We start from the raw sequence: 13,661 nt of genomic DNA on the forward strand, positions 1-13,661 counted from the left end.
GCGAACGCCGACGGGACAATGCCGGTGAGCGCGTTCCAGGACAGGTCGACCTCGGTGATCGACGGCAGCGCGGCTATTGCCGCCGGTATCTCTCCGGTGAGCTCGTTGTGCTACAGCCTCAAACTCACCAACCTCTTGCAGCTGCTAATGTCGCCGGGGATGCCGCTGCTCAGCCCGTTTCCGGCCAACTCAGCCAGTACAAGTTAACGCGCATTTGCTCGCCGCGAAGACCTGTAGCTTCGGCGCCCGCCACGCCATGTCCGGCAGCGAGCCGACGAGCGGGTTGCCGGAGACGTTGAAGTACTCGAGGCTCGTCGAAGCAACCACGTCGGCCGGAATGCTGCCTGTGAGCGAGTTGGAGCTCAGGTCCATGTATGTGAGGTTATGAATGGCGCCGAACCCTGCCGGAATCGTGCCGGGGAGGGGCACGTTCTCCAGTTCCATGCACATTGGGGTATTTTGGTCCTACAAACAACTTCTGTTGAGTTCTGCGGTATGGTTGGGAGGTGCAAAATTTTAAAATATTTTTTTACCAGTCAAAAGTTTATGCTATGGATGAAATTTTCCTTATATTTTTTCTACCAACTGAAATAGATGCAGGCCCCTAAACATCCGAGTGAATGAGTTGCAAAGGGTACGGAAAAACACTAGTGGAATTATTATAAGGTAGTTGATGACTCTTGGCCATCTGACAAACATCACACACAGACTCACTACTGGTCTTATCATGATCACAAGGCAAATTATTTGTTCTAATAACTTTAGAAACTATAGGACTTAAGGCTAGACGACTATGCCACCTTGTGAAAGATGACGCCACACCATAGACAGCTTTTGACGATGAGGATGGAAGAGGATAGAGGCCATTGCGTCTTCTTCCCTCAAGAAGAGTTTCCCTCGTGGCCTGGTCGTTGATCAAAAAATATTTTCCATGAAGCTCAACAAATACAGAATTATCAAGAGCAAGTTTTGGAAACAAGATTTGTAGTAGCTTGTGGGACATGTAAAACATTTTTAAGAATAAGATTGTGCATAGGGGTTTGAACTATAGAGTGACCACTGTGCTTAATTTTTATACATGCTCCATTGGCCGTGTGCACTTGATCATGTCCTTTGTACTTGTCACGACCAGTAAGCTTGTCCAGTTCGCCGGTAATGTGATCTGTTGCTCCCGAGTCCATATACCAATTGGAATCAACTACATAGGCATAGGATGCAGCAGCGGCAACGTGGCGATCTTCAGGCACGTAGTTGTCATCAAACCTGTCCCAGCAATCCGACGCCACATGTCCTCTCTTGTAGCACACCTGGCACACAGGACGTGTATCATTGCCTGTGCGCTGCTGCCCATTGCCTCGTCCTCCACGACCGAAGCCAGAGCTGGTGTTGCCACCGCGATTCCCACGACCACGGTTTGCACCGTTGCCGTTGAAACCACCGCGATTGTTGGAAGAGGCTCCGCGACCGCGCCCTGCTGCATTGACTGTTACGATATTGTTTTCCCTTCGCAGATTCAACCTGTTTCCAAAACTCAACAATTGTGCATATGTGTCGGACAGGGTGAGAGGTTCAGTTCTTGCTGCAAGACTGGATACAACAGGGTCATAATCATCATCTAAACCATTCAGAATAAAAGCAATTAATTCTTCAGCATCAAGTTGTTTTCCTTGTGCGGTATATTCATCTCCCAGGGCCTTCATCTTGCCGAAGAACTCTGAAATTGTTGAAGTTCCTTTCTTGCTGCTGGTGAGAGACATCAGCACGTTGGGAGATCGTGCTCTCGTTCTTGAGTTGAACATCTCCTGGATCATTGTCCATCCTTCTGCCGCCGTGGTCGCCATGGCAACCTGGAACAAGATATCTCTTGAAAGTGATGAGAAGAGGAAGCCGAGAACCTGTTGATCTGCAGCAAACCACTCTTCATATGCCGGGTTGACAACTTTGATCGTTGCCTTGTCATCTTCTGTCTTCTGATCAATCTGGGAAGCAGGAGCGACGGTCTTGCCGTTCAGATGCCCCTCGAGGCGTGCCCCGCCAATTGCTGTGAGCACTTGTGCAGACCAGAGTTGATGGTTTTGCTTATTCAGCTTCTCTGAAACATGGAAGCCGAACAGGGGATTGGTCATGGAAGCAGCGGAGGAGCTCGCCATGACGGATTGGATCTAACTTCAACGCTCTGATACATGAAGAAGTATAGGATGTGAACGGCGCCCTTCGTGCTAGGGTGACGGCTGCGTGTTATCTTACACACATAAATCGGTGCAGGGGAATTATATATATATGAGTAATTTTACGGATCTTGCGCTACGGTACCTTTTCAAGAACTATAAAATTTCTCTACATATATACGATGTAGATGAGTTCGGCTGGTAGGGTCCAACAACCACGTAACAACTATGGTTATCTATCTATCTAGATTACCAGCCAATACACATCTTAACCAACATGTTTACACGAGATAATTTTCTAACAGATGGATCATTCACACACAGGTCATGCATGTGTGTTTGTGTGCATGCCCCTTTATCGCAGTGAAATGAACAAACACACGTGTATTCCTGTAGTCAGTGGAGGATGAATCAAAATTTAGGTGTGGCGCCAAGCTAAGCTGAAGACTAATGTGTAAGATGGGAATTGCTTCGCGTACGAGAAAAACGAACGATTTCCGCCGCCGTCGCTCTGATTTGTTTGTCGCTCCGTCGCTGCTCCGTCACGCGCTGGTTGCTCGCTGCTGTACCGCTGGTTGCATGCCGTGATCGTACGTACGATGTGCGTACCTATAGCAATGCTCATGGTCATGATTGTTATTTTGTGATGAATAATTGACTTTGGAAATTATATATTTAATAGACATTGGCTTTAAAATATGTGTTAATGTTGATATGAGTGTGTGAATAATGTGTATCAGGTTATGATATCTGTGTCTAGAACGGTTGATTTGTCTATATGTATAGGTGACTTGAGGCTAACCATAAAAAATAGTAAGGACTAGCACCAGGTTAAGGGAGAAACCGATATCTAGTATAATTAGGATGACTTGTGGCATGTTTGGACTAGTGTCTGGATTCTTAGAGGTCAACATTGATCAACGATGAGATTAGTACTAGGCTTAGGGAGAAACTGGGATACAAACTGTCAATGATATTGGATAACAACGTTGGATACAATGTGACACATGGTAGATGGGTACTACGTGGGGATGGATTCATAATGCGTATAAGTTGTGACTTATGTGTGCAAGCACAAGAGAAATTTTGAAAAAAAATATGGATGAAAAGTTTAGAAAGAAAATATGATTTGGATAGCGGAATTTGGAAGAAGAAATTTTAATTTGGTAAACGAAATTAGTTTTGAAAATTGATGGTTTGGTTCATACTGAGACTAGGAGTTCTACTCCCGGTATGATGACAAATAATACTCCTATTAGGACAAGGAGTTGTACTCCTAGTTGGTGATAGAGTTTTGGGTATAAATAGAAGAGGGACTAGGACCAAGGAGGCATAACTTTTATAGGAAAGAAGAATTAGGGTTTAAGAGTAGTGTTTTTTATGCACTTTGCAAACACATATTTGAAAGTGCATCTAGCCCCTAAACGAAGTTTTAGATGATTAATGACAATGCTAGCCAAGCATGTGTGCGCTAATGAATTGTGATTGCAGAGAAGTTTAATGAGATCAATTCGATTGAAGGATTACGCGATGCGTGTGTGACCCGGAGCGAAGTTTCTATGAAGACGAAGGGGCTCGAAGAAGATTTTATTTTTCGTTTTGAGTCATAGGAACTCCGTACTATTAAGAGGGGTCCCCAGAAGCTAAACATGTATCCAAGAGTGGTTAGGGTTGAGTTGAAGTCGAGCTGAGGCTCGCTGTTGTTTTTCACAAGCAGCAGGGACCGGACGGTCCGGGCTCCTAGCCGGACAGTCCGGTGGCAAGACGGTCCGGACCTTGGTCTGGCCCCTACTCTGAGTAAGTGTGTTAAGTGTTGGCCGGACGGTCCGGCCCCCTAGCCGGACAGTCCGGTTAGGTTTCTTTTTCAATGGCTAAGTAACGTCTGCCAACCTATATAAGGCCCCCTTGAGATCTAGCCGTTGGTGAGGCTTTCTGTTCTAGTTCTCTGGTTGCTTAGGCAAGTTTAGCATCTCTCAAGCCTCCCCACTAACCCAAAACACCTCGTAGAGAGATTAATCATTAGATCATGTCTTAGAGAGAGTGTTTAGGTTAGTGAGGGATAGAGCGTTCATTCTCGGGTGTTTGATGGATGCATGTGGAGTCAAGGTGGCCTATTACTCTTGGAGATTGATCTCCTAGACGGATAGGCGTTGCCCGCGAGCCTCCGATTCGTGTGGATCGCCTAGGAGCAAGTTGTGAAGATTGTTGCCTAACCTTCGCAAGGAAATAGGTAAGATTGATAGTTGATTCTTGTGTTTTCTCATAGAAGGCTGTAGGGTAGAGCGGATTGCAACCTAGGGCTAGGCAAGCCGCCTTGATCTTGACCTTGGTGGTCGATCGAAGGGGTTGCTAGTTCTTAGGTGTGAATTCGGGCACCCGTGTTAGCCTTGTGGGAGGAAGCCAAGAGAGGGAAAGGATTGAGAGAGATCCCGCTCATAGGAGCGCCTCAACGGAGAGTAGGATCAAAAGATCTGAACTTCGGGATAAATCTCTCGTGCCTTCTTCTTGTGATTTCTGTGTCCTGTTTGTTTCTGCGATCTTTCTGCTTTTATTTTCCACACACCATCACAGCACGTTCTTAGGAACATCACCGAAAAAGCAGACTATCAAGTCTGTAGTTTTGTCAAGTCTGCAGTTTTCACTGACCGGATGGTCCGGTGTTTTAACCAGGACGGTCCAGCCAGAGCTCTCGGTCCAACCCGAGAGTGCCGACCAGATGGTCTGGCCCTAGGCCCGGACGGTCCGGCCCTTACTGACCGCTACGATTTGAAAGAATTTTCAGGACACCTATTTACCCCCTCTAGGCTGTCTCTTTGGGACTTCAATATTGATACAATAACGATGTTTAATCATCCTAGTTGGTGATGGGGTTTTGGGTATAAATAGAAGAAGGACTAGGGCCACATAGGCATAATTTTTATAGGAAAGAAGAACTAGGGTATAAGAGTAGTGCTTTTTATGTACTTTGCAAACACATATTGATACAATAATAATGTTTAATCATTATGTTGTGTTTTCTTGTTCTCGAGCGATTGAACCGATGGCATAAGAGATATTACTATCAACAAGGTAGGTCATCAATTTTGAGTTTCTATTATTTCCTTTAAAATTTGTTGATTGGTTTTTGATACCATTTACCCCATTCTCGTAGACTCGATCTTGTTTTCCAATCCTACAAGTAGTATCAAAGCGAAGTTTGCTCTTTTGATCTTACTCGGTCTTGAGCTTTTTGTAACATGTCCAATGATGTGTGTTTAATGTTGTCTTGTACTTTGTGTGACAAAAGAGAGAGATTAGAGGAAGGAATAATTGTTGGGATTATCAGTTTGATTTTTTAACAACACAACGTTTACTCTATCATATTTTTAAAGATTTAAGCACTCAAAATAAATCTTTGGTTGATTTAAATGATAAACCTATGAATTTCTTTATAACGCCTAAAATTAATACTGTTAATTGTAATGTTCCAGTGAATAAGAGAGTAGCCACATGATATCACCTTTTTAGATATGAAAAGATATTAAAACTCACATGTATGTCTACCGTGACATGGACATTTACGATATTTCATAAAAGTAATTCTATATAAGTACTTTTAACTCGTAAAATAATATTCTAGCAATAAATACATTTTTACTTTACCGGCCTCGTATGTGTTTCAAAGTAACGGTGTAGACAGTAGGGCCGACTATACTTAGCAGTCCTACGATCCTATCTTATTAAAATGTTCTATGCGTCACAGTATATAACCAAGATTTTGACAGGTCAGGAGAAAAAAATCAAAAACCGTTAGGACAAGAAAAGGAAAGGTGGCAACGCAATCAGCCGCAGCAACAGCGAAATGGGAGAAAACATGAAGGGATTTTAAGCTGGATAACACCTAAACCCACCCTAAAAGCCCCTCCCGAATTAAACGATTAGATTAGGACACCCTGCTCAGCTGTCAGCCCAATGGCCATCCTTCCCTTGACGCTTACGCCCGACCTACCGGCTACCGCAGAAGATCCCGCCGCATAAATCCAACGACGAATGCTCCGGAGAAAGGGCGACGTCTCACCTGCCGCCCGTCCACGATCATCGGGGGCCGTCCATTCGACGATCCGGCGGCGGTGACGGGGCGCCTCAGGACGCTCTCGCCGCCGTGGGCGTGGGCCCCGTGGTGCCAGCGGGAGACGGCTGTCGGTGGAGGGGAGCCTTCCTTCCCGTTGGGGTTGCTTCTCTCCTTCCGCGTGGAGCGGACACCGGTGTACACGTGCGTCTACCGATGCGGAGGCGTGCACGGTGAAAAAATGAACTGAACCCCGCTCGCTCGCTCGCTCGTGGGGGGAAGAAGTGGGTGGGCCACACGGCACATCGTGACGCTGCAGCACGGAGGCGCTCGATCACCCACCAAGTTTAGTCGCCCTGCTCTTGCAGAAAAATACGGTTTTGCCACTACATGGTGTTGACATTGCATATTGATCTGACGACTAAGAGCATCTTCAACAGGTGCCTAAAAATATAATTCTAAAAATCATGGATTCGGGGCTAGCCAATAAATTTTGGGCTTAAAAAACATTCCCATCTTCAAGAGGTATCTAACAATATATTCCCAAAAACTTTACGTATGCCAATTCATCATTGTGACCCTTTGCAACAACCATTCCAGTATATGCACGAGTCAAACATAATAATACTGACAACTCATTCAGAATTCAAAAATATATATTACATCCAAGGATAATATTAGGGGGAGGAGAAGGCACCGGCGGGCGGCTGGTGGATGGGGCGGCACCGGCGACCAGCTGTGGGAGAAAGGGGAGGGGCGGCGGATGGAGGAGGGGAGGGGCGGCGGATGGAGGAGGGGAGGGGCGGTGGTGGTGGATGGATGAAGAGATGGCGACGATGGATCTGTTTTCTCGCACGCGGACGGAATGAAAAAATGGCGTCTGTGAAAAAAATGGCAGAAAAACGTGAGATTGGGAGTTACATGGCAAGGCCAAAATTTGAGTAAAAATACACTGATGCTTGGGGGTGCTAAAATTTTAGGTGTATTTTTGGGTAGCTGTTGGAGTCTATTTTTATCCTTTAATACCAAAATTTATTTTTTAGGAATCATATTGCACTCTTGTTGGAGATACTCTAATTACCTGTACGCAAAATTGGTAGATACCAAAATAGGACATGAGTTCTAACTACCCCTCGATCCACAAATACTACTCGTACTTCGATAGGTGGACGACGTTAACTTTTTTTTTACATATTTAACATTTCATCTTATGTAATTCTTATTTATTTTGTTGTGATTAGATTTAATTATACTATAAGCAATTGTATATTTGTATAAAATTTTGGAATTAGTGAATTGATCAAATGTCTATTAAAAGACCAATAACATCATCTATCAAAATACAGATACAGATGAAACACCTATTTTCTGCGATTTTTTAGGGATTAAAAAACCTTAATGTCCCATTTTAAAAGATGGATGCATGGAGGTAAAAATAAAATTACAGGCACAAAAAAACTGTTTTTTTATGACCTAGTATCGTCTTAGTTCCATGTGGTCTTACATATATAAATCCAATTACTTTTATTCCTTTGTGTTGTTAAACTGTCAATATTTCATCTCTAGATCCAAATTAGAATAGTCGGTGACGTGGGAACAAGGATTATCTTGTGATACCCTAAGGCTTGTCTATGTCCCTGCTAGGAGGGGTTGGGCTACCTAGTCCCGCCCATCGAGGAGCAAGTGAGTCTTGGGACAGCCCGACACCTAACAGCTGCTAGTGTGTCACACTATTGTAGGCTAAAGGTGAGGCTCACTGAGGGAATACTTTTAGACGTAGGGTCCCCTCACGTACTGCATTTAATGCGGGTACGTGTGGCAGCTGACTCCGCCTGCCCCACCTCGCAACATTAATTGTGACGGCCAGAGACCTCTTACCCCTAGAGTCTCATCATCATCATTGTCATCCCTATCCATGATGGTTGATGAACGACACCAAGTGGGCTTAACGTCCACGAGACACTTGACCTCACCAACAAGTTGGTGTCACTGGTTAGATATGTAATAGCGTATGTGGGGAGTGTCACTGGTTAGATATGTAATAGCGTATGTGGGGACTACCAGTTCCATACATACCCCAAGAGCATGTTTCAGAAGGGTCGACAAGTCGTGTAAGGCTAACACCGACCTCCGATGCCACCAATTCCATCGCACACCCTATCGAAAGGGATGAAGCATGCTCATTGAATGACTACCTCAGAAGACACGATACAAGGGAAAATGGTCCCTTGTAGTAGCACGCCCCTTTGCAAGGACTGAGTCATTGTGATATCCACTTGATACTATAAAAGATAGCCGGGACGTAGTCTTGAGTCAGGAGTATTTAGGAGCTCGATGTTGAAGAAGATAGCCAATAGTAATCTAGAGAAAGGAGCGTTTAGGAACTAAAGTAGGAAACTAGCACGCGATAGGGATGGAAGCTCACAGTCACTGATACAAAGTACACATACTCTCACCTCCTATATTAGAAAAAAAATCATAACAACATCTAAATGAGTAGGGTATTACATCTTTATAGGGCATGAACTTGTATAATTGCTTTGTCCGTGTGATTTCTTCTAGCATTTACTATACCATCCATCGTAACTCCTTAGGCTCGAGGGTTCACACTCTGACAATAGTTGTTTCAATGATATGGTGTATATGGAGTCCATGTATGTTAATAGTGATGACATTAATATTATTACAGTGACTATATGTGTTTATAAATCACTATAAATGAAAAAAAAGGTAAGGACAAACTAAACTAGCTAGACTATTGTCACGCCCAGAAATTCCTCACACGAATTTCTGAACTTAATTGTGTATTAAAATCCCTGTCCAGGACCAGTCAGGGTACACAAAAAGATAATGTTGATTACATAACCATCGTTCTTAGAAAACTCTGAAAATAACTCTTATTCTAACGGGAAATGCAGCGAAAAGATAACGTATACTATGTCACGTCCGGAGTTTTATCCCAAGCCTAAATCGTAAAAAGAAATTCGTAAATAACAATTGGCTTAATTAACTCAGGAAAAATCCCTCTAAAAAGAACCTAATTTAATTAAATCGAGGTTCCAAATCGACTAACTGGATTTAAACTCAAATTGCAAAAGTATAAAATTTGATCAAACAAATTAATTTAAAACTCGGCAAAAGTGGGGTTTTCCTTTTTCCCTCCTTTTTCCTTTCTTTTTCCCTTCCTTCTCAAATTGGGCCGAAGTCCAATTTTCCTCCCTTCCTTTTCTTTTTCCTTTTTTCTCCCCTCCTTCCCGGGCCGGCCCAGCCGAGCCGGCCCACCACCACTTCCTCTCGGCCAGCCCAGCCGACCGGCTCCGGCCTCCTCCGCCCGCGCGCGCCTCCGCCTGGGCCGCCGCCCGGCCCAGCTCGCCAGCTCGCCCGCTCGCTCGCCCGTGCTCGCGGCGAAGTCCGTCTCGCCTCCCTCCTCCCTTGCGCCACTGACAGGTGGGTCCCACCTGTCAGCGACCGAAACCCCGCCTCCGCGCCAGCCCGCGCCCGCGCCGCGCCGCGCCGGCCGAGTCCGCCTCCGCCCGACTCCTCCGGACGCCGCGCCGCCGCTGCAACCACCGGCCGCTCCGCAACCGCCGCCGCCAAGTTCGCCGCGTCGTCGACTCGGTCTCCACCGGCCGCTCCGCCCTAGCCGGCGTCGCCACCTATAAAATCCTCGCGCCGCCGCCCCGCCGCCACTTTCCCCTCTCCGCCCGAAGCTTCCCTCCGCCGCCGCTCCGAGCCGCGCCACCCCGTCGCTACCTCCGCCTCCTCCGCGCCGACTCGTCGTCGCCGTTCTCGTCACCACCTTCGCCATCGCCACCTCCCCTTTCTCCTCGGCCCTCGCCGTCTCCGCCGCTCCCGCCGCCGCTGCTCTCACCGCCGACGTTCCCGCTTCCCGGCTGTCGTCGCCACCTCTGCCTCGGTCTCGCCGACCCGCCCGCGCCCTCGCCGCCGCCGGTGAGCACCCGCACCCTCCTCCCCTCTTTCTCCACCTTTCCGGCCGACCGCCACCGAGTCGCGCGCCGTCGCCGGACGAGTGTGAAGCTCGCCGCTCCCGCCGGCCGCCGTGGTCATCGTCGCCTCCGCGTCGCCGACGTTTGGCCGCCGTCGCTGGCGCCGCACGTGCCGCGTCGTCGGCCGTCGCCGCTGTTTTGCCGGTTGCGCCCGTGCTCTCGCCGCCTCCGCCGTCGTCGCCGTCGCGCCGTCGCCGCTCGCCGGTCGTCGCCGTCGCGTCGTCGCCGTCGCGCCGCCGTCGCCGTGCGCCGCCGCCGCGTCGCCCGCCGTTCCCGCCGGTCGCCGCCGTCCGCCCGAGCCCGCGCGCTCTGTCACCTCCTCTCTGTTCCTCTCTCGCTGACGAGTGGGTCCCACTCGTCAGTCGTTCCCTGCGCCCGCCTCCTCTCTCTCCTCCCCGGGCCCGTGTGTCAGTCTCTTCCTCCCCCTCTCTCTCACCGACAGGTGGTCCCCACCTGTCAGCCGTCAGCCTCCTCTCTCCTCGCTGACGTCAGCAGCCCCATTAATTGCGCAATAATTGATTTAGGACTTTTCTGTTTAGCTAAAAAAACCCAGAAAACTTCTAAAATTCATAAGTAATTCATCTAGTCTCCGTTTAGGTCCATTCAAGTTTCATTAAATCTAGAAAAATGTCAAGAATCCATTAAAAATAGTTTCTTTCTCTGTTTCAGTAGTTTTATAGACTGTTTTGTTTGTTTTGCCTTGTTTGTCGTAGGTTTTGACCCCGTCGCAGCGCCGTTCGTTCTCGAAGTCGTCGCCGAAGTTCCTCGTGGGTCTAAGCAAGGCAAGTGGCACCCTTCTTTGATCATATTGAACCTATGTTTATAAAATCCCCCGCTTTTACATTCAAACATGCATTGTTTTATGCAAATCTATTTATTGTATTTATCTATTGGGCAATTACCAATATATCCGTTGATTCCCATTCATTATTATTATCATCCCAGGGTTAATTTGACTAGACTTAGGGTTAGTCAATGCTTAGCCATGCTTAGTTCAACTAGCTCACCAATTATTATTTAATTATTGTTGCACTTTGGTACACCTTCAATGGTTGTTATCATTATTCATTTCACGTTGTGGATTAATACAACTAAAATATTGCTTATGGTGGGCTGTGGGTGCATGGTTTTGAGAGTCGTGCCCATGGCAATTAAGGACCGGTTCTCAGGAAACCCTGAAGGTCTTACACGTACTAACCACAAGCCAGAATAGGCAACGGTGAGACTCGTAATCTAGCTTGTCCCTATTCGACTTACCCAGGCAAGGGTAGGCGTGATGGAGTATGGACGGGCAATCGTGGTGTAACGAAAGCTTCTCCTGCTTCCGGATCTACCAAGGCACAAGAGGGGACTGCCCGACTTGGTGTAAAGGAGGGGGTGAAACCTGAAGTGTGGTGCGATTGTCTAGGGAGGGTTGGGTGAAAGGTCTTATCATGGTTTCCGTACTGAGGTATCATGGTGATACGTTGGGGCATGGTAACATGCTTGGGAGCCATGTCTTGTGGGTAAAGTTGTACACCTCTGCAGAGTAAAACTATTCGAATAGCCGTGCCCGCAGTTATTGGGCGAACTGACAGACTCACTGGGATTAGTTGAACCCCTTTAATAATTTTACAAATCTTGGAATTGGTTTGACCCTGCGCAATGTGGTGTAACGTTGGCAGTGGTTTGGGTCTGTCGCAACGTGGTTTAACGTTGGGCAGAGGGTTGACCCTGTCGCTACGTGGTGTAACGTTCGACAGTGGTTTGGGCCTGTTGCAACGTGGTGTAACGTTGGACAGTGGATGATTATTTTAAATGTTTACTTTACTTTTATTTCAGTCTATTCTATTTACTGTTTTGCTAAATTACTGCAGCTTTTGTGCAAGTTAACCTTAGCCTATCCTTGATACCCTCTTGCATTCATTATTCTCCCTCTCTTGGGTGTTACTTGTTGAGTACGGTGTTTTGTACTCAGCCTTGCTTATTTTTTCCCCCACCAGAGCAAGTGCCAGAGCCTGTGTGAGAAGAAGGTTGTTCCGAAGGTTGAAGTAAGGTTCAGTCCGCCGTCGAGAGTGCCTGTGTTGTGGAGCCGTCTTCGCTAGCTGAAGCTGAAGATTAGATGGTTTAGTTTGTATTCCTTTTCCGCTGCATTTCGATAGATAATTGTTTTTACTTGTTTTTAAGTCGTGGAACTGTGTATTGATTTGTCATAGTGTGTACTCGGGCTGATGCCTGGACCGAGATTTAATACATGCTATTGTTCAGAAATTTGGTGTAAATTTCTGGGCGTGACATACTAGCTCCACTGGGTACGGCTCTAGTCCATAGGCAAAGCTTTGACGGCAGAACAGCTCACTCCTGAGAATCATCTCCATCGGATTCCACCTGTAACACTGAAGGGGAAAATTGAGCAAGGCTGAGTACAAACCACCGTAACTCAACAAGCAGCACGGAAAAGAGGGTAATAAATGATGCATAAGGATCAACAAGGATAGGCTACGGTTAGTTACAGTAAAGCAGCATTTAATAAATAACAGAGATTAAACTGAATAAAGATAACTAAGTAGATAAAAGAATAAATAAATAACAGTTGCAAAATACCACAACACTGTCCAACGTTATACCACGTTACGACAGGCCCAACCACTACTCAACGCTACACCAAGTTGCAGTAGTCCCAAGTGAAAGCCAGTTTACTCAGGTCATTAAAAGGTTCAACTAATCACAATAAAGCTGGTAGCTCGCCCTTAACTGTGGGCACGACTATTCGAATAAATTTACTCTGATCATAGGTGTACTACTTTACCCACAAGACATAGTATAACTACACTTGAACGTGCGCCGACATACCACCAGGGTATACCGGAAAGGGAACTATGATAGGACACGTCACATAACCCTCCCTATTCAATCGCACCACATTTCAGGTTTTGCTCTCTCCTTTACACCAAGTCGGGCAGCCCCTCTTGTGTCTACGTGAATCCGGAAGCAGCATAGGCCATTGTTACACCACGACTCCCATCCGTACTCCATCGCGCTCACCCTTGCCTGTGTACGTCGAATAGTTCACAATTACACTCCAAATCCCACCATTGCCCATTCTGGCTTGTGGTTAGCACGGAAATAACTTTTAGGGTTTCCTGCGAACCGGTCCTTAATTGTCATGGGTGCGACTCTCAAAACCATGCACTCACAGCTGTCACGCCTAGAAATTTACACCAAATTTCTAAACAATAGCATGTGTTAAATCTTGGTCCAGGAATCAGCCCGAGTACACACTATGAAAAATTAATACATAGTTCCACAACTTAAAAACAAATAAAGACAATTATCTATCGAAATGCAGCGAAAAAGTAAAACAAGACTAAACCATCTAATCTTCAGCTTCAGCTGACAATGACGGCTCCACACCACAGGCATTCTCGATGGCGGACTGAACCTCACTTCAACCTTTGG

The 13,661-nt window shown here is 46.5% G+C and overlaps 1 non-coding gene across 1 annotated transcript; it reads right to left on the reverse strand.

Moving 5' to 3' along the window:
- Positions 1-1,522: 1,522 nt before the first annotated feature.
- Positions 1,523-1,661, reverse strand: LOC121055240. The gene has a single exon (XR_005812388.1). It is a non-coding gene; the product is annotated as a small nucleolar RNA Z247 (small nucleolar RNA).
- Between the last annotated feature and the right edge of the window lie 12,000 nt (positions 1,662-13,661).

Source organism: Oryza brachyantha, chromosome 8 (genome assembly GCF_000231095.2).
Source record: "Oryza brachyantha chromosome 8, ObraRS2, whole genome shotgun sequence".
Taxonomy (NCBI): Eukaryota; Viridiplantae; Streptophyta; class Magnoliopsida; order Poales; family Poaceae; genus Oryza; species Oryza brachyantha.